Genomic DNA, 19,119 nt, shown 5'->3' on the forward strand with positions numbered 1-19,119 from the left:
TACCAAAACTTATGAGATTTAGAAGGTGCATGTGTTGTTCAGTGATAGAATGCTCACCTGCAAAAACTTAAGGGATGTGGCTAAGGCAGTGCTGAAAGGGAAATTTATAGTCGTAAGTGCTAACATTAAAAAAAAAGAGATCTCAAATCAGAGACCTAACTTCAAAACTGGAGGATCTAGAAAAGCAGAGCAAACTAAACCCAGAACAAACAGAAGGAAGGAAATAATAACAAACGTTAGAGTAGAGATAAATGGAATAAAGAATAAAAAATGATAGAGGGAATCAATAAAACCATAAGTTAGTTCTGTGAAAAAAAAACAATAAATCAACAAGCCTTTTGCTGGTTGGCAAAGTAAAAAAGGGAGAGGATGCAAATAAGTAATGAAAAGGGGTAAGTTGCTACTGACCCCACAGAAAGACAAAGGACAATAAGAGGATACTAGGAACAACTGTCCACCAATAAATTAGATAACCTAGAAAATGGGCAAATTCCTAGAAACAGACAAATTACCTACACTGAGTCAAGAAGAAATAAAAGTTCTCAACAAACCAATAATGAGTAGAGATTTAATCAGTAAACTAAAACTTCCAAACAGGTCCCGCTCTCTGAGAGAGAGAGGTGCTGCTCCTTTTCCCTCTCCCTCTCCCTAAGAGTTGTCCGCTGGTTCTCAGCTTGAAGAAGATTCTACAGTCCTTATTGATCCTTTTTCTTGGTGTTACCATTTTTTGAAGCAAAGTTAACCTAGCTTTCTAGTGTGAGTTTTATTTTTGGCCGTCTTAAAATAATTTTTTAAAATCTCTAAACTAGTCAAGACATAGTTCTACAATGTCCAAGTCATTCCAGCAGTCATCTCTCGGTAGGGACTCGCAGGGTCATGGGCGTGACCTGTCTGCAGCAGGAATAGGCCTTCTTGCTGCTGCTACCCAGTCTTTAAGTATGCCAGCATCTCTTGGAAGGATGAACCAGGGTACTGCACGCCTTGCTAGCTTAATGAATCTTGGAATGAGTTCTTCATTGAATCAACAAGGAGCTCATAGTGCACTGTCTTCTGCTAGTACTTCTTCCCATAATTTGCAGTCTATATTTAACATTGGAAGTAGAGGTCCACTTCCTTTGTCTTCTCAACACCGTGGAGATGCAGACCAGGCCAGTAACATTTTGGCCAGCTTTGGTCTGTCTGCTAGAGACTTAGATGAACTGAGTCGTTATCCAGAGGACAAGATTACTCCTGAGAATTTGCTCCAAATCCTTCTACAGCTTAAAAGGAGGAGAACTGAAGAAGGCCCTACATTGAGTTATGGTAGAGATGGCAGATCTGCTACACGGGATCCACCATACAGAGTACCTAGGGATGATTGGGAAGAAAAAAGGCACTTTAGAAGAGATAGTTTTGATGATCGTGGTCTTAGTCTCAACCCAGTGCTTGATTATGACCATGGAAGTCGTTCTCAAGAATCTGGTTATTATGACAGAATGGATTGTGAAGATGACAGATTAAGAGATGGAGAAAGGTGTAGGGATGATTCTTTTTTTGGTGAGACCTCGCATAACTATCATAAATTTGATAGTGAGTATGAGAGAATGGGACGTGGTCCTGGCCCCTTACAAGAGAGATCTCTCTTTGAGAAAAAGAGAGGCACTCCTCCAAGTAGCAATATTGAAGACTTTCGTGGACTCTTACCGAAGGGTTATCCCCATCTGTGCTCTATATGTGATTTGCCAGTTCATTCTAATAAGGAGTGGAGTCAACATATCAATGACGCAAGTCACAGTCATCGATGCCAGCTTCTTCTTGAAATCTACCCAGAATGGAATCCTGACAATGATACAGGACACACAATGGGAGATCCATTCATGCTGCAGCAGTCTACAAACCCAGCACCAGGAATTCTGGGACCTCCACCTCCCTCATGTCATCTTGGGGGACCAGCAGTTGGACCAAGAGGAAATCTGGGTGCTGGAAATGGAAACCTGCAAGGACCAAGACACATGCAAAAAGGCAGAGTGGAAACTAGCAGAGTTGTTCACATCATGGATTTTCAACGAGGGAAAAACCTGAGGTACCAACTGTTACAGCTGGTGGAACCATTTGGAGTTATTTCAAATCATCTGATTTTAAATAAGATTAATGAGGCATTTATTGAAATGGCAACCACAGAAGATGCTCAGGCTGCAGTTGATTATTATACAACCACACCAGCGTTGGTATTTGGCAAGCCAGTGAGAGTTCATTTGTCCCAGAAGTATAAAAGAATAAAGAAACCTGAAGGGAAGCCAGATCAGAAGTTTGATCAAAAGCAGGAGCTTGGACGTGTGATACATCTCAGCAATTTACCCCATTCTGGCTATTCTGACAGTGCTGTCCTCAAACTTGCCGAGCCCTATGGGAAAATAAAGAATTATATACTGATGAGGATGAAAAGTCAGTCCTTTATTGAGATGGAGACCAGAGAAGATGCAATGGCAATGGTTGATCATTGTTTGAAAAAGGCCCTTTGGTTTCAGGGGAGATGTGTGAAGGTTGATTTGTCTGAGAAATATAAAAAACTGGTACTGAGGATTCCCAACAGAGGCATTGACTTACTGAAAAAAGATAAATCTCAAAAAAGATCTTACTCTCCAGATGGCAAAGAATCTCCAAGTGATAAAAAATCCAAAACTGATGGTTCCCAGAAGACTGAAAGTACAGGTGAAGGTAAAGAACAAGAGGAGAAGTCAGGTGAAGATGGAGAAAAAGACATAAAAGATGACCAGACAGAACAGGAACCTAACATGCTTCTTGAATCTGAAGATGAGCTACTTGTAGACGAAGAAGAAGCCGCAGCACTGCTATAAAGTGGGAGTTCTGTGGGAGATGAGACCGATCTTGCCAATTTAGGTGATGTGGCTTCTGATGGGAAAACGGAATCTTCAGACAAAGCTGTGAAAAAAGATGCAAATGCAAGTTCTTCAGCTGCAGCAAAGAAAAAGTTTAAAAAGGTGGACAAGATGGAGGAACTTGACCAAGAAAACGAAGCAGCGTTGGAAAATGGAATTAAAAATGAGGAAAACACAGAACCGGGAGCCGAATCTGCTGAGAGTGCTGATGATCCCAACAAAGATGCAAGTGAGAATGCAGATGGCCAAAGTGATGAAAACAAGGAGGACTATACAATTCCAGATGAGTATAGCACTGGACCATATCAGCCCAATGTTCCCGTTGGTATAGACTATGTGATACCTAAAACAGGTTTTTACTGTAAGCTGTGTTCACTCTTTTATACAAATGAAGAAGTTGCAAAGAATACTCATTGCAGCAGCCTTCCTCATTATCAGAAATTGAAGAAATTTCTGAATAAATTGGCAGAAGAACGCAGGCAGAAGAAGGAAGCTTAAGATGTTCAAGAAGCTTAATGATTTCAAAAGAAAATAATGGTTCTTTGTTTTTAATGTTAACCTTTTTTAAATACAGCACCGATAGAAGAAATATTGTACTCTTTTGTTTTAGTGGAAACAATAATAGATGTCTGTTCATGTGTTTAAGTGTTATAGCAAAAATGCATATACTGTTAAGTTAATGAAGAATAGTTTTTGTTTTATCAGAATGGCAACAGACAGAAGTACTTTGTAGACAGCGACTCCGTAAGCTACTTAAGATAACTTGCACTGCTAAGAAAAAGATGTAGAAACAGAGAAATTAAATTCAGTAGTTCCAGGTTTCAAAGAAATGTCAAGAACTTTGGATTCCATTCAATAAAGAACAAAACCAATTGTATTTTTATTATTACTTTCATCTGAAACATTCCACATTTTAATCTGAGCCTTGCAGACTTTTAATTTGGAATTTGAAGCTTTTTAGTTGCATTTCCTTTTGGAAGAACTTTGTTAATACGAGATTGGCAATTAAGATGCAGGTGCAGTTTTCTTTTAATGTCATGCTGTTGTTTAGATAATAAGAAATATTAAGTAATTGGCTTTAGATTTTGTAATATTTTTCCTAATTTCCCGCTAGATTTCGTATTCTAGTAGTCAATGTATTTTCAGCGAAATGTAAAAACTATTCCTGTTCTCTTTGACCAGTATTAATTTCTTGAGATCTTATTACTTGTCACTTGAATCCTGTAGTTGTCATACATCTCTGGTATAAGCAATATTTGAGTTTTGAAGTGTGTAGACCATCTCTTCATATTTCAAGATGTAATTTTACATTTCTGCATTTTAAAAAGTTTGGCCATGATTCTAGACGCACGCTTCTAATACATGTACCTGCACATGTGACCTTTGTGGAAAGAAATTTGCATGTATAATCTGTGTTTACTTGTAACTTTCTGCTTATATTCTGCTTATATCTGTGGATTCAAGTTACTGAAGTGAATATGAATAAAGAAACCTAGGCCATTGGTTATACATGTTTGGAATGATAACCAAAAAAAAAAACCTTCCAAACAATGAAGAACCCAAGACCACGTGGCTTCACGTGGGAATCCTTCCAAGCATTCCAAAAAGTACCACAAATCTTGGACTTCCGGAGAAGATGGCGGCTTAGTAAGACGCGCGGGTCTTGGTTCCTCCTCCAGAAAAGCAACTAAAGAAACAGAAATAATACGAAACAGCTCCTGGAGCCACGACAGAGACCAAAAAGACAGCGTACCCCATTCTGGAACAGCTGAACGGGCAGGGAGAATCCGCTGCGGTGAGATACCCGAGGGGTGCGTGTTTTCCCGGCCGGGGCGGCTGGCGACTGGGGTCCCCTCACACACGTGGCTCCCCGGTCTGACTGGGAACGTTGGATAGCGGGGCCCTCCCGTCACGCTTGGCGTTTCGGGCCAGCTGGGCAATTAGGACCGGCACTCTCCCAAGCCGCATTGGCCAGCGACCCCCGCCTCCACAAGCGGTTTCCCAGGCCGACTGCCGTGCAGACAGACGAGCGCCATGAGCGCCACCTACTGGGCAGGAAAAGAAAAACAGAGCCCAGAGATTTCACAGAAAAAGCTTTCAACCAGCTGGGTCCCACACCCAGGGAAATCTGATCAAATGCCCAGACACCAGCAGAAAATAATGGATGACGCTCGGAAAATTGAAGATATGGCTCAGTCAAAGGAACAAACCAATAGTTCAAATGAGATACAAGAGCTGAGACAACTAATGCTGAATATACGAACAGAAATGGAAAAACTCTTCAAAAATGAAATCAATAAATTGAGGGAGGACATGAAGAAGACATGGGCTGAACAAAAAGAAGAAATAGAAAATCTGAAAAAACAAATCACAGAACTTATGGGAGTGAAGGACAAAGAAGAAAAAATGGAAAAAACAATGGATACCTACAATGGTAGATCTAAAGAGACAGAAGCTACAATTAGTGAACTGGAGGATGGAACATCTGAATTCCAAAAAGAAACAGAAACTATAGAGAAAAGAATGGAAAAACTTGAGCAGGGGATCAGGGAACTGAATGACAATATGAAGCGCACAAATATACGTGTTGTGGGTGTCCCAGAAGGAGAAGAGAAGGGAAAAGGAGGAGAAAAACTAATGGAAGAAATTATCACTGAAAATTTCCCAACTCTTATGAAAGACCTAAATTTGCAGATCCAAGAAGTGCAGCGCACCCCAAAGAGAATAGACCCAAATAGGCATTCTCCAAGACACTTACTAGTTAGAATGTCAGAGGTCAAAGAGAAAGAGAGGATCTTGAAAGCAGCAAGAGAAAAACAATCTGTCACATACAAGGGAAACCCAATAAGACTATGTGTAGATTTCTCAGCAGAAACCATGGAAGCTAGAAGACAGTGGGATGATATATTTAAATTACTAAAAGAGAAAAACTGCCAACCAAGACTCCTATATCCAGCAAAATTGTCCTTCAAAAATGAAGGAGAAATTAAAACATTTATAGACAAAAAGTCACTGAGAGAATTTGTGACCAAGAGACCAGCTCTGCAAGAAATACTAAAGGGAGCACTAGAGTCAGATACGAAAAGACAGAAGAGAGAGGTATGGAGTAAAGTGTAGAAAGAAGGAAAATCAGATATGATATATATAATACAAAAGCCAAAATGGTAGAGGAAAATATTATCCAAACAGTAATAATACTAAAAGTTAATGGACTGAATTTCCCAATCAAAAGACATAGAATGGCAGAATGGATTACGACCCAGCAATACCACTGCTAGGTATCTACTCAAGGGACTTAAGGGCAAAGACACAGACGGACATTTGTACACCAGTGTTTATAGCAGCATTATCTACAATTGCAAAGAGATGGAAACAGCCAAAATGTCCATCAACAGACAAGTGGCTAAACAAACTGTGGCGTATACCTACGATGGAATATTATGCAGCTTTAAGACAGACTAAACTTATGAAGCATGTAATAACATGGATGGACCTAGAGAACATTATGCTGAGTGAGTCTAGCCCAAAACTAAAGGACAAATACTGTAAGGTCCCACTGATGTGAACCGACATTCGAGAATCAGCTTGGACTATATCATTGGTAACAGAGACCAGCAGGAGTTAGAAACAGGGTAAGATAATGGGTAATTGGAGCTGAAGGGCTACAGACTGTGCAACAGGACTAGATACAAAAACTCAAAAATGGACAGCACAATAATACCTAAGTGTAATGTAACTAGGTTGGAACACTGAATGAAGCTGCACCTGAAATATGGTTTTTTGTTTGTTTGTTTGTGTGTTTGTATCTTTTGTTTTTGTTTTTTTTCTTTTTCCTTTTTATATATATATATATTATTAGTATTATTATTTTAATTCTCTTCTCTATATTAACATTCTATATCTTTTTCTGCTGTTTTGCTAGTTCTTTTCCTAAATCGATGCAAATGTACTAAGAAATGATGATCATACATCTATGTGATGATACTAAGAATTACTGAGTGCATTTGTAGAATGGAATGATTTCTAAATGTTGTGTTAATTTCTTTTCTTTTTTTTGATTAATAAAAAAATTTAAAAAAAAAAAAAAGTACCACAAATCTTGCTTAAACTCTTAGAAAAATAGGAATAGAAGGAAACTTCCTTAACATGATAAAGGGCGTATATGAGAAACCCACAGCTAACATCATACTCAGTGAAAATTCTGAGAACTTTTCCTCTAAGATCAGAAACAATACAAGGATGCCCAAGGTTACCACTGTTATTCAACATTGTACTGGAAATTCTTGCCAGAGCAATTATAGTAAAAAATAAATAAATAAAAGGCATCTAATTTGGAAAGGAAGAAGTCAAACTTTCACTATTTGCAGATTACATGACCTTATATACAGAAAATCCTAAAAAATCCACAACAAAGCTAAAAGAACTAATAAATGAATTCAGCAAACTGGCAGGATACGAGAACAACACCTAAAAATCAGCAGTTTCTATACACAAGCAATGAATGATCAAAACAGGAAATTAAGAAAAATATTCTATTTAGAATAGTAACTAAAAGAATCAAATATATCTAGCCATAAATCTATACAAAATATAAAGGACTTATACACAGAAAACTACAAAACACTACTAAAAGAAATAAAAGAAGACCTAAATAAATGGAAAGACACCCCATGTTCATGGTTAAGATGTTAATTCTACCCAATCAATTTACAGATTCAATGCAATACCAGTCAAAATTCCAATAACCTTTTTGGCTAAAATGAAAAGCGAATCATCAAATTTATATAGAGGGATAAGGAGCCTTTAATAGCCAAAACAATCTTGAAAAAGAAGAATGAAGTTTGAGGGCTCACACTTCTAGATCTTAAAATTTATTACAAGCCCTCAGTAATCAAAACAGCATGGTATGGGCATAAGGACAGACATACAGACCAATGGAATCAAATTGAGAGTTCAAAAATAAACTCTCACATATGTGGCAAATTGACGTTTTATTTTGTTGTTGTTCCAATTGATTTTTGACAAGGGAGCCATGTCAATGAGGAGAGAATAGCCTCTTTAACAAATGGTCCTGGGAAAATGGATTTCCATATGTAAAAGAATAAAGGCAGATCTCCTACTTCACGCCATATAAAAAAATCAGCTCAAAATGGGTCAAAGATCTAACTATAAGAACCAAAACTATAAAACTCCTAGAAAATAACATCAGGAATTATCTTCAGGACCTTGTGATAGGCCATGGTTTCTTAGACTTTACATTAAAAGCATAAGCAGCAGAAAAAACAATAGGTCTTCATCAATATTAAAACCTTTTGTGGATCAAAAGACTTCTTCATGAAAATAAAATAACAGCCCACACAATGGAAGGAAATATTTGGAAACCACCTATGTGATCCAGAATATATAAAAGAATCCTACAACTCAACAACAAAAAAGACAAAGAACTTGACTAAATAATGGGCAAAAGAGTTGAACAGGCATTTCTCCAAAGAAGACATACAAATGGCTAATAAATACATGAAAAGATGCCCAATATTGTTAGCCATTAGGGAAATGCAAATCCCTAATGAGATACCCACTAGAATGGCTACTATTAAAAACTGAAAACTTAACAAATGTTGGGGAGGATATGGAAAAATAGAAACAGTAGTGCATTGTTGGTGGGAATGTAAACTGGTGTAGCACATGTGGAAAAGAACTTGGCTGCTCCTCTGAAAGTTAAGTAGAGAATTACCCTATGATCCTACCTCTAGATCTATATTCAAAAGAACTGAAAGCAGGGACTCACACAGATTTTTGCACACTGATATTCATAACAGCATTATTCTAAATTGCTAAAAGATGGGAGCAACCAAGTGTCCATCAACAGGAGAATGAAGAAACAAAATGTGGCATATACATACAATGAATTATTTTTCAGCTGCAAAAAGGAATGAAGTTCTGAAACATGCAACAACATGAATAAACCTTAAAGATACCACGTTGAATAAAATAAACCAGACACAAATGGACAAAATTGTATGATCTCACTGATATGATGTAATTAGAATAAGCGAACTCATAGAATCAGAATGCTAGAATATAGGACCAGGACCTGAATAAGTGTTGAGAATGGGGAGTTAATGCTTAAGCTGCACAGAGTTTCTATTTGGATTGATGAAAAATTGTGGTAGTGCATGGCAGTGATAGCAGCACAACATGGTGAATATACGTGCCTGCACAGAATTATATACTGAATGTGATTAAAAGGAGAAATTTTAGGTTGTATATATGTTATTAGAATAAATATTAAAAACCAAAAACAACCATAGGACTTTACACTACAGCAATGAACCTTAATGGAAGCTATGGACTATAGTTATATTTAGTAGTACAATTATAAAATTACTTATGAAAATGTTCTTTCATCAATTGTAACAAATGTACCACACTAATGCGAAGTATTGATGGTATATGGGGGCTTTATATTATGCATGATTTTCTGTAAACCTACAACTTCTCTAATAAATAAATAAATAAAATAAATGTTCCCTTCTAGTACCTCATCAACTCAATTAACCAAGAATAAATGAATGGAAAGAAAAAAGTTACATCAAATTTGCAGAGATTGGGGGAACGTTTAGGAGTAAGAGTCCAGTTTGAAAAGGGGCTCGGTTTTCCCCATTCCTCTGCTCACTTTTGTGAATCAGGCATGCTGCCTCCTACGCTCAGAAAGATCCTTTTCCCCCCACGGTCTCCATGTCAACTGGGACCCCCATGCATATGCTATGTTCTAGAGAGTAAAATGAACTTCTCATAAGAGGTAATTTACTTTAAAAATATGCAGTCTATTTTCAGAAGTGTTCATTCCTTAACCACCTAGCCAAAAATCACACATATGTTTTCTCATTGAATTCTCATGATACTCTTATGAGGCAAAAATCAGGCTGATGAGTCAACTTGCTGAGAGTCACGGATTTATAAAGTGCTTAAAGCCAGCAGGCTTTAAACCCAGGCAGTTGCAAACTTTCACCAACAACACGCACCCTCTCCTGCAGAAAGAATGGATCTGACATTTGCTGGTTAGCAAGAACTGTGTCAAAAAGGACAGAACATTTATCGTAAATACAAGTCAAAGATTTTCTTTGCCCACAAACAAAGAAAAAAACACACTGCTATCAAAATTGGGAATACGACAGTATTTGGTAAAAATAGCATCATGATGCAGAAGGGTGGGAGGATGGAGTTGCCAAGGAAAATGAAAAAGAACAATCAGAATCAGGATTAAGGATTCTTTGGTTACAACGCAATTCTGATTGTCCAATTCAGAACAAGAATCTGAGTCCAAACTCAGGGTATGGATATGTGTTTAGTGACATACACAGCAATTAACCACAACAGTCGTTCGATTTCCCCATCTGAAGGGAAAATGTAGCCTCATATTTAAAAAATTTCAATCTAAAGTTATCTGTAAGCAGGAGTGAATAATCTTAAATGAAACCTAAAAGACCCTTTCCTTAGTCTATTTTCCATTCTAAATGTCATGTAGTTCTAAGTTATGTATTTGACACAATCTGCCACATAAAGTCTCCATTGCTTTCAGAGAGGATTTGAAATATTGAGACTTAGTTTTGTACAGGGCTGCTTTCTGTAATTAACTTCCTTTGTACTGTGCTTGTATTCCACAAAGGTTCTCCTTCTTTGACTTTTCTTCACCTGGGAGGTGCTTGTTTTCCTTTTGGAAGGTCTTTTCTTTGGCTCACTTATTTCATCATTTACTCACCACTAGCAGTAGACCTTCATTCTTTGAATCCCGAGCAGCAGACACTTTTCTTTTCTCCCCGCGTCAACAGAGCCTACTTCATGCCCTCCTCCAGAGAGGCCTAAACTCTGACTTCTTTATGGGTCAGCAGATCTTCTAATGTCTTTGACCCACAACTCACTTGGGACTTCGCATTTCTCTCTTCACTGTAGCCTTTTAAGAAGATATTTCTACATTTAATTGTTTTTGGTCACTGGGTAAGATATTTCCAAAACTTACATAAGCACCACTACTTCATTCTGCATTCTTGGCATTTTTACATGGGCAGGCACCGGGAAACGAACCTGGGTCCTCTGGCATGGCAGGCAAGCATTCTTGCCGCTGAGCCACCGTGGCCTGCCCATTCTTGGCATTTTTATGATGGATGTGGAAGCCCGAACATTAAGTGTTGCTTCTAAGAATCCAAACCCGACTCTAAGAGAAAAAGATGCAAATGCAAGTACACCAGGGGCTGTTGCTAAATAAATTTTGACTACACAAATGATTTTCCCAGGAAATTGACCCCAATTATATTTCCAGACAGCCACCTCATTTTAAAGTATAGAAATCCCTTAGGAAAAAAAAATAAAAGGTAATAAATGATATATCACCAGAAGTCACCCATCATGAATAAATAGAAAGAAATAGCAAAATGATGTGTGCCAAGGTATAAAGGTAAGGTTTCCCAGGCAAGGGACAGCTCTACTAAATACAAAGCCAGATTAATCCAGAGTAAAGAAGCTTCTATCAGGATCTCTGGAAGGCAGTGGAGGAAACGCCATCCAAGTCTGGCAAGTCATAATCCCCATTTCTAAGCATGTGTGAGAAGTAAAGACAGCCTCCTTTTCCTCCAACTCTGAGAGTTCAACTATAAAAAAAACTGACACATAATAGATGACATAAGACATATTCAAAAGCCATCTCAGAGACAAAATGTTTCCCACACCAGAAGCTGAGAGTGCGAGAACTCCTCAGTAACCTTATCGATTGTATTAGCATATCTAAAGAAAGAATGTGTCAATCAGGAAAGGGATTTGGTGTTGAGGCACAGAGAAGAAATGAGAATGAAGAGGAGCACTTCAGCAGAGTGATTCCTGTAGTCCAGAGGGGAAAGGGCCCTGCCTTGCCAATGCAAGCATCCTGGCCACCTGGCAGTCCTGTTTCTAACGCAAAGATGGACCATCTGGCCCTCAGGGCAGATGCCAGCAAGTACTGGAGTCGTCAGACCCATTCTGAGCCTGATATCATCAAGAAACTTCCTGTCCATAATTAAGCTTCTTATTTAGTTTTCCTATAGGAATAAATGTTTTTCGGTTCACTTCGGATGTTTTTCCCAATTATAAGTTGGCTTTTTCGAAATCAGTTAAAGCATTGGCATTTTGATTTTTATCTTCAATTTCTTGTGCTTTGGGCAAATGTGAACTTGTTAATGAGCTTCCTGGAATTTTCATGGCCACTTTCTAGACCTGTAAGGCTGGTCCCATTCCTAATTGGTAGGGAATTCACAAAGGGAACGAAAGGGAGGTGTCTAGATAACCAAACAGCCAGTATATTTGGCAATATAGCATTATTCTTCCATAACATGAAATGCCTCTCTAACCTATTCAGGGATAATAATGATCAAATATTGATCAAATACACCCATCATGTATTTACGATTTACTCATTAAATCTTTATAACATCCTTTTGAGGCAGGAATTATCGGTATTTTACAAATGAGAAATTCACACTGAGAGAGGCCCAGGTTCACACAATTTGCAAATGATAAAGCCAAATTTAAAACCCTGGACTGTCTGTCTCCAAAGATTCAAATCTCACATCACTACAAACTAGAAGGCACAACCAGAAGCCAACAGGATGCAGGGCAGCACTCTGTAAATCAATTTCTTACTAGAGTCCCATCACAACCCATCAGTAGTCAGTCTCCAACAGACAGATGCCAGTGTTCCAAAGTGGGGTTTTGGGTTCCACTGACACGGTGAGTTTAGAACCTTCAATACCTTCTGGGCCCATGGAGCAGGCCTAATGGTTCTGAATTTTTCTACTCATCTGGTTGAGAAATCAGCCACCATGTTTGAGATGATTGCTTCCCTTAAACTTGACTCACAAGGAATGGGCCTATGCCAAGAGTTAGCCATTAATAATGTAAATTACGGCAGCAGTGTCTATAGTTACCACGAGTTACCATATAGACCATTTCATTTAATCTTTCCAATCACCTTGTAAAATAGGTATCTGAATCCCCATTTAAAGATGAGGAAATGGAATCTTCAGTGAGGCTAAGTAGTACTCCCAAGGTCATACAGCTAGAAAGCAATAGCCCTGGAATTTGAACCCAGGTCTGTTCTAACTCTGAAGCCTAAGCTTTGAGTCACTCTGCACCAATGGCCACTGCAGAAGGGCCAGAGGAGAGACGAGACAAAGCCCAGCACATTGAAGAGAGGTGCTAAGGCTGAGCTGAGCAGCTGGGAATGGTGCTAAGGCTGAGCTGAGCAGCTGGGAGACCAGCTGGGGCCACACCCACCTCTGTCTTTTTGTGGTTAGGAGGAGCTGCTGTTCTATAGTGCAAGGAGTCTAAGGACCGCTTCATGATCCTTGCTTGGAGGAATAAATGAATGCAGAAGTAAGTGGTCTTATAGGAAGGAGTCCATCCGGTGTGAGGGGAAGATCAGCTTACTTTTCACATCTTGGAGATGGTGTGGCTTGATTAATGACTTCTAAAGTCCCCATCAGTTTGAACATTCTCAAATACTATAATATTAAGCTGCCAAGTGAGGCAGTCTAAACCTGATTAATGATGAAATATTAATATATCAATATATTATATTAATATAATATAAATATTATATGTAATAAATATTATATCTATATAATATATAAACATTATAAATATTATAGATTATATTAATATTAAATCATATAATGTAATTATATTAAAGTATAAATTATAATATAAATATAAATATTGTATCTATATATCACAAAAATATAATATAAACATTAATATAATAAACATTATATTAATATATTAATATTAATATATTATATTAATATAATATAAATAATATAATTGATATGATATAAATAAGCAGAACATCTAGGCTTAGGGCTTAGGAGGTCAAGGTCATGACAGTCAAGCAGCATAGAAAAATGGAACCAAAAGCATCTAAACTCTATCCTGGCTCTTCCACTGACCAGTTCTGCTACCTTTAGTAACTTACTTAACTTCTTGCCTATAAAATGGGGATAATGATATCTATCTCATGAGGTTCTTGCGTAGATTAAAAGCGCTAACATCAGTAAAACACCTTGAGCAGTGCTTAACATGTGAAAAAACAATCCCTTCTCCTCTCCATAGCTAATTCCCTCCAACCAGAGTTGGTTCCTGGGAGTAGGCAGCTTCTTTCCCTTTTTTTTTTTTTTCTGGTCTATTTTTACTGACAAATCTTCACACACATACAGCCCATACATGGTATACAATTAGTGGCTCATGATATCATCACTTAGTTGTGTATTCATCGCCACGATCATTTTTAGAACATTTGTATCAAACTCCAGAAAAAGAAATAAAAAGAATAAACTCGTATATCCCATACCCCTCACCCCTCCCTCTCACTGACCACTAGTATTTCAGTCTACCCAATTTATTTTCCCCCTTATCCCCCATATTATTTATTTATTTTAATCCATACTTTTTTACTCATCTGTCCATACCTGCCATAAATGGAGCATTAAAAAAAGAAGAAGAAGAAAAAAGGAGCATCAGACACAATCACATAGTCACAGTGTAAAAGCTCTATCATCAGATAACCATCTTCACGGATCAAGGAGCACAATAGGCAGCATCTTATGTTAAGGCCTTAAAACGCATCACAAGCTAAACCTGCTCCATCAGAGGAACCACCATTGAAACAAAACAAAATAAAATAAAACAAACCGGAAGAGGGAATTCGTCCAGAAATTTAGAAAGCACAGTGAGGCATAAACTCTGCCAAACAAAAAAATAGCTGGGAAAGTCAGCGTTTCAAAAGACAAGTGAACAGTGCCTGAAATGAAATAATCTCTGTCTTCACCCCACTTCCTCCGCAGATCCTACAAGACGTTAAGAGGGGAAAAAAAAATCTTAAAGACACACCCTGGGAAGTTTAAAAACAATCTACCAAACCGTAGCTCTCTTCGGGAGACGGGGCAGGGGAGGGAGAGAGGGAGGTGGAGGTGCGGCGGTGGGAGGAGCAGGGCGGAGTCCTCGGCCGCCTTACCTGCGCACCACCAGCCGAAGGGTCTTGTAGGATCCTTTCACCAGGGAAACGGCTTCCCTTCTGGAGCTGCTCAGTGCGACCTCGTTGATGTGCACGACCTCGTCCCCGGCCTGCAGTCTGGAGCTCCCGGAGGCTGCCTTGCCCCCTTCTTCAATCTGCTCGGAAGAGATGAGATAGCCATGAGGGAGCTTCCGCCAAGCCTGGGGGCCTGGCCTGGACTCGTACACTACCCGGTAGACAGGCTAGGAGCACGCCCTGCTCGGCCTGAACCAGACGATAAGCTGCGGAAGGCAGGCTCTGGGGCTTGTCCACGCCCTCCAGCGCTCAGACCTTGCCAGCCCAGAAAGGGCGCTCATTAGTTGAATGAATGAATGAAAGAACCCGGTTTCCATCCAAAGGCCACTATCCCATGGTACATCTTCAACTCCCAAAGTTCGACTCAGAGCAGTTGACTTTTTCCTTTAAAATCTTCTTACCTCAGTGTTTGATCTAGACTCATCACTCGTTCAACAAAGTTACTCAACACCTGCTTTGTGCTAGAAATTGTTTCAGGTGCTTGGGCTACAGAATAGATAGAACAACTCTTAACGGCACTTTATGTTGGAGTAGGGGTTGGGGCGGAGAAGGGGGAATGGCCAATAAACATACTGGACAAGTGATTGATGGATGTCAGAGGGTGGGTACCTGCTGTGGAAACAAATCGAGCAAAATAATGTTCAATCCAGTGATATAATGCCAATGGATACTTATGGGATGTCAATAATAATGAAATGGGAGAAATGAGCAAAAATACAACAAAATGAAACTGAGAAACCAAACCTGACCCATATTTTCTCTTCAATAATTACTCTACAAAATTGCACATATGTTCAAAAACCCTCAATAGTTCTTAATAAATGTAAAATGGACCAAATCCCTATAGGGAATTTGTAAATGTGGCCTTTCTAGCTCTTTGCTTTATTTCTTACTATGAAAATAATATATGGTAAAAATTAGTATACGCTTATTGTAAAGAAAGCAATACAAAAATGTGTGAGGGGAAAAGGACATGAGCCTACCCTCTTCCTTCAGTTCCTCCTGTAACTACTGTTTACAGTTTAGTTTTAAAATTTCATGTATATACAATTATAAATATATAATTTTTATTCTTACTGAAATATCACACTATACATACTCCTAAACCTGCTTTTGGCACCTTAACAGAGACACATTAAAGTGGGGTAGTTGAAAGTTGGAGAAGTCAAATAAATTGACAGGAAGTTACTTATTTCTAAGTCTCAGATTCCTCATCTGCAAAATGGGATAAAATGCAGTGAAGATTAATGAAATAATCCACAGGAACTGATGAGCACAAATCCCTGGATTATTGTAAGATTACAAAAGTGATAGCTTATTGTATATAATCATAAATTATACATCATGAGGATATATCCAATCACAACATATACTCTACTATAACACTGGTTATTTATTGTATAATATTCCATGGTATGAATGTAACATGGTGAATTTAACTATGTTCTATTGATGGTCATTTCCTCCTGCATTTCTATCATTTTCATCCTACTGTACTTTCCTACCAACCTTCTGTAAATTCACTATTTCCCAGACACTCTCTAACCTCAAGGTCTTTCCACCAGCTATCCTATTTTCCTTCTCTCTTGATTGCACCCCTTGAGCCACCTACAAAAGTCTGCTCAGTAGGCAGGCCCCAGGGTCCTTGAGCCAAATATTTAACCATGCCATGCCTCAGTTTCCGTTTCTGTAAGATGATACCTACCATATAAGACTGTTGTGAAGAAGAAGTAGATTCAAAGTGCTTAAACCATGCCTGGCATATAGTATTATATTTATATTCAATAAAGGATAGCTATAATTACTACCCATCCTTTACAGTCAAGTTCACATCCTGTCTCCTCCACGGCTTTCCAGGCCTCTCATCACACACCCCCGCCCCACCATCTGTCCTTTAAGAAGCAACCCTTCCTTTCCCCATTATCAGAGATTCAAATGAATCAAGTAGTATACAAAACGTAAGTTGATGTATAAGGGCTTTATTATTTTCATATGACTTTAATGTGCTGCCTGGGATATCACACGCTGTCTTTCAGCAGAGATATTTATGCCTGTGCTTGCTTTGCACACACAATCCCTCTCCTCATCCTAACTTGGGCTGTAACCTTTTCAAGACAGGAATCATGTCTCCATCTTCACTTACTCCAAAATGCCTCATCCAGAGCTTTGCACAGAAAATACTGATTTGTTCATTCAATGAGACTCACTGAGCATCTATTCTGTACCAGGTTCTCAAGTCCCTATCCTATATTTTCAGTTCCTTTTCAACTCTTCCTTCTTTTTAACCAAATAATCCAGTCATGAAACTTCTTCTTATCAACTCAAATAAAATCCATTCTTCTCTCCTCTAAATGGATTTTACCTGATGAGATAAGCATCAATCAAAGGTAATAATACCTTTGTCATAGGTATTTCTGTTTGTGCCCTGTAACCTCTTCTTGGTTTTAAACTAATGTTAGACAAAAACATTTAAACACTCATTCTTTAATTCATCCCACAATTCTTTTTTTTTTTTTTTTTTTTAGTATTTATCATGTGCTAGGCATTGTTTTAGACCTGGGGGAGATGTCAGTGAAGGAAACTGACCCCTTTCCTGAAGTTTACATTCTAGTATATGGCTAATATATTTCACATCTTTGCATTAAAAACGTATAAATCGGGCGGGCCACAGTGGCTCAGCAGGCAAGAATGCTCGCCTGCCACGCCAGAGGACCCGGGTTCGATTTCCGGTGCCTGCCCATGTGAAAACAAACAAACAAACATATAAATCCACTGACGTAGATCAGACAAGCCTAGAATGATTAAAAATAGAACAAAACAAAACAGCAACAAAAAACTCCACCAGGTTGGATTCTCCTGCTCCTAAATGACTCTCCCTGGGAGGTCAGTCAAGTTCTAGTGAATGAGAGGAGCCCTGCGAAGTTTGCTTGGTGCTGGTAGTCACCCAGGGGCTCTGCTCCAAAAGGAGGAGTTGCAATAGGCCCAAGGGAGGCCTTGAACTGAGCCTGACAAGCGTGCAGTGTCGGCCTTCAGCTAACTGAGGTGAAGGTCTGATATACTGGTTTGTGGATTACTTTGGAACCCCACTTTCTCCTCCTTTGCTGTTCCTGCTGGCCCTTTCACCACTTTTTAGTTCTGTGGAATCAGTGTCAGTGTATATGCTAGTTGTTGGCTGCTCAGGTAATAGACCTGGTTCTGTAAAAAGTTGAATCTATTGGCCATGCCAAGGCTATAAACTATTTTAATCTACGATCATAAATTGAATGATTGGGGTGTTTTTGCTGAAGCACTGCTAACAGTGTAACTTATTTCAACACATTGACCTAACTAAATGCATTAATCTTAAATTGCATGTTGATTATTCACTCAGTTTATACAAAATCATGATATTCACGTTTTTTATAAAAATCTTACATTTGTATAAGGTTTAACAATAATTTTCTTGGACTATTCATCTAAGAGGGTTATACTCTCTCTAACCCCAAGTCCTGCTGATACTGCCTGTCAACAAGACAGAGTAAAAAGATGAAGCTTATTATTTTAAACCTTTGGACCAATACTTGAGCAGCTAAAGAGGTCACTGACATTGTTTGTACAATTTCACCTGCATAGAATTTACTTATTCCAAGAATGTGATTGTCCACAGTTTAAATGAGTTCAGATAACACACCATTTACAGCCGGGTGGGAAATCTCTAAACCAACAAACTAAGGGAGAAGGTGTGTATACATAATTCTGAGCCCCTAACATAAGCATTTCTCTTCTCTTCTCAAATCCTGATTATATTCACACTTTAGGATTAAATTGATTTTGCTTTGATGGCCCATTGCTTTTTTTTCCTGATATGTGAGGGGTTGGTTTTCAAATCCTTTATAGTCTTTTACATTTCTGTAATATTAATACCTAACATAATGTCTGCATACAATAGGTGATGAATAAACATTTTATTCAACAAATACTAGTGTACCTAGGGCTGCAGTCACAAAGTATCACAAGCTGGGTGGCATTCAACAGCAGATACTTATTCTCTCACAGTTCTAAAGAATAGAAGTCCAAGCAAGGTGTCAGCAGGGCCTTGCTACTTCTGAAGCTCTAGGGAAGCAGAACTTCCTTGCCTCTTCCTAG

The 19,119-nt window shown here is 38.5% G+C and overlaps 1 long non-coding RNA gene and 1 pseudogene across 1 annotated transcript in view; both read left to right on the plus strand.

The window, feature by feature from the left end:
- Window positions 1-19,119, plus strand: part of LOC143668354 (uncharacterized) — an 86,931-nt gene that overhangs the window by 8,062 nt on the left and 59,750 nt on the right. The gene's annotated exons all lie outside the window — the stretch shown is intronic.
- LOC143668352 (matrin-3 pseudogene) lies at window positions 607-3,866 on the plus strand (annotated as a pseudogene).

The sequence above is a fragment of the Tamandua tetradactyla genome, chromosome 24 (assembly GCF_023851605.1).
Source record: "Tamandua tetradactyla isolate mTamTet1 chromosome 24, mTamTet1.pri, whole genome shotgun sequence".
NCBI lineage: Eukaryota > Metazoa > Chordata > Mammalia > Pilosa > Myrmecophagidae > Tamandua > Tamandua tetradactyla.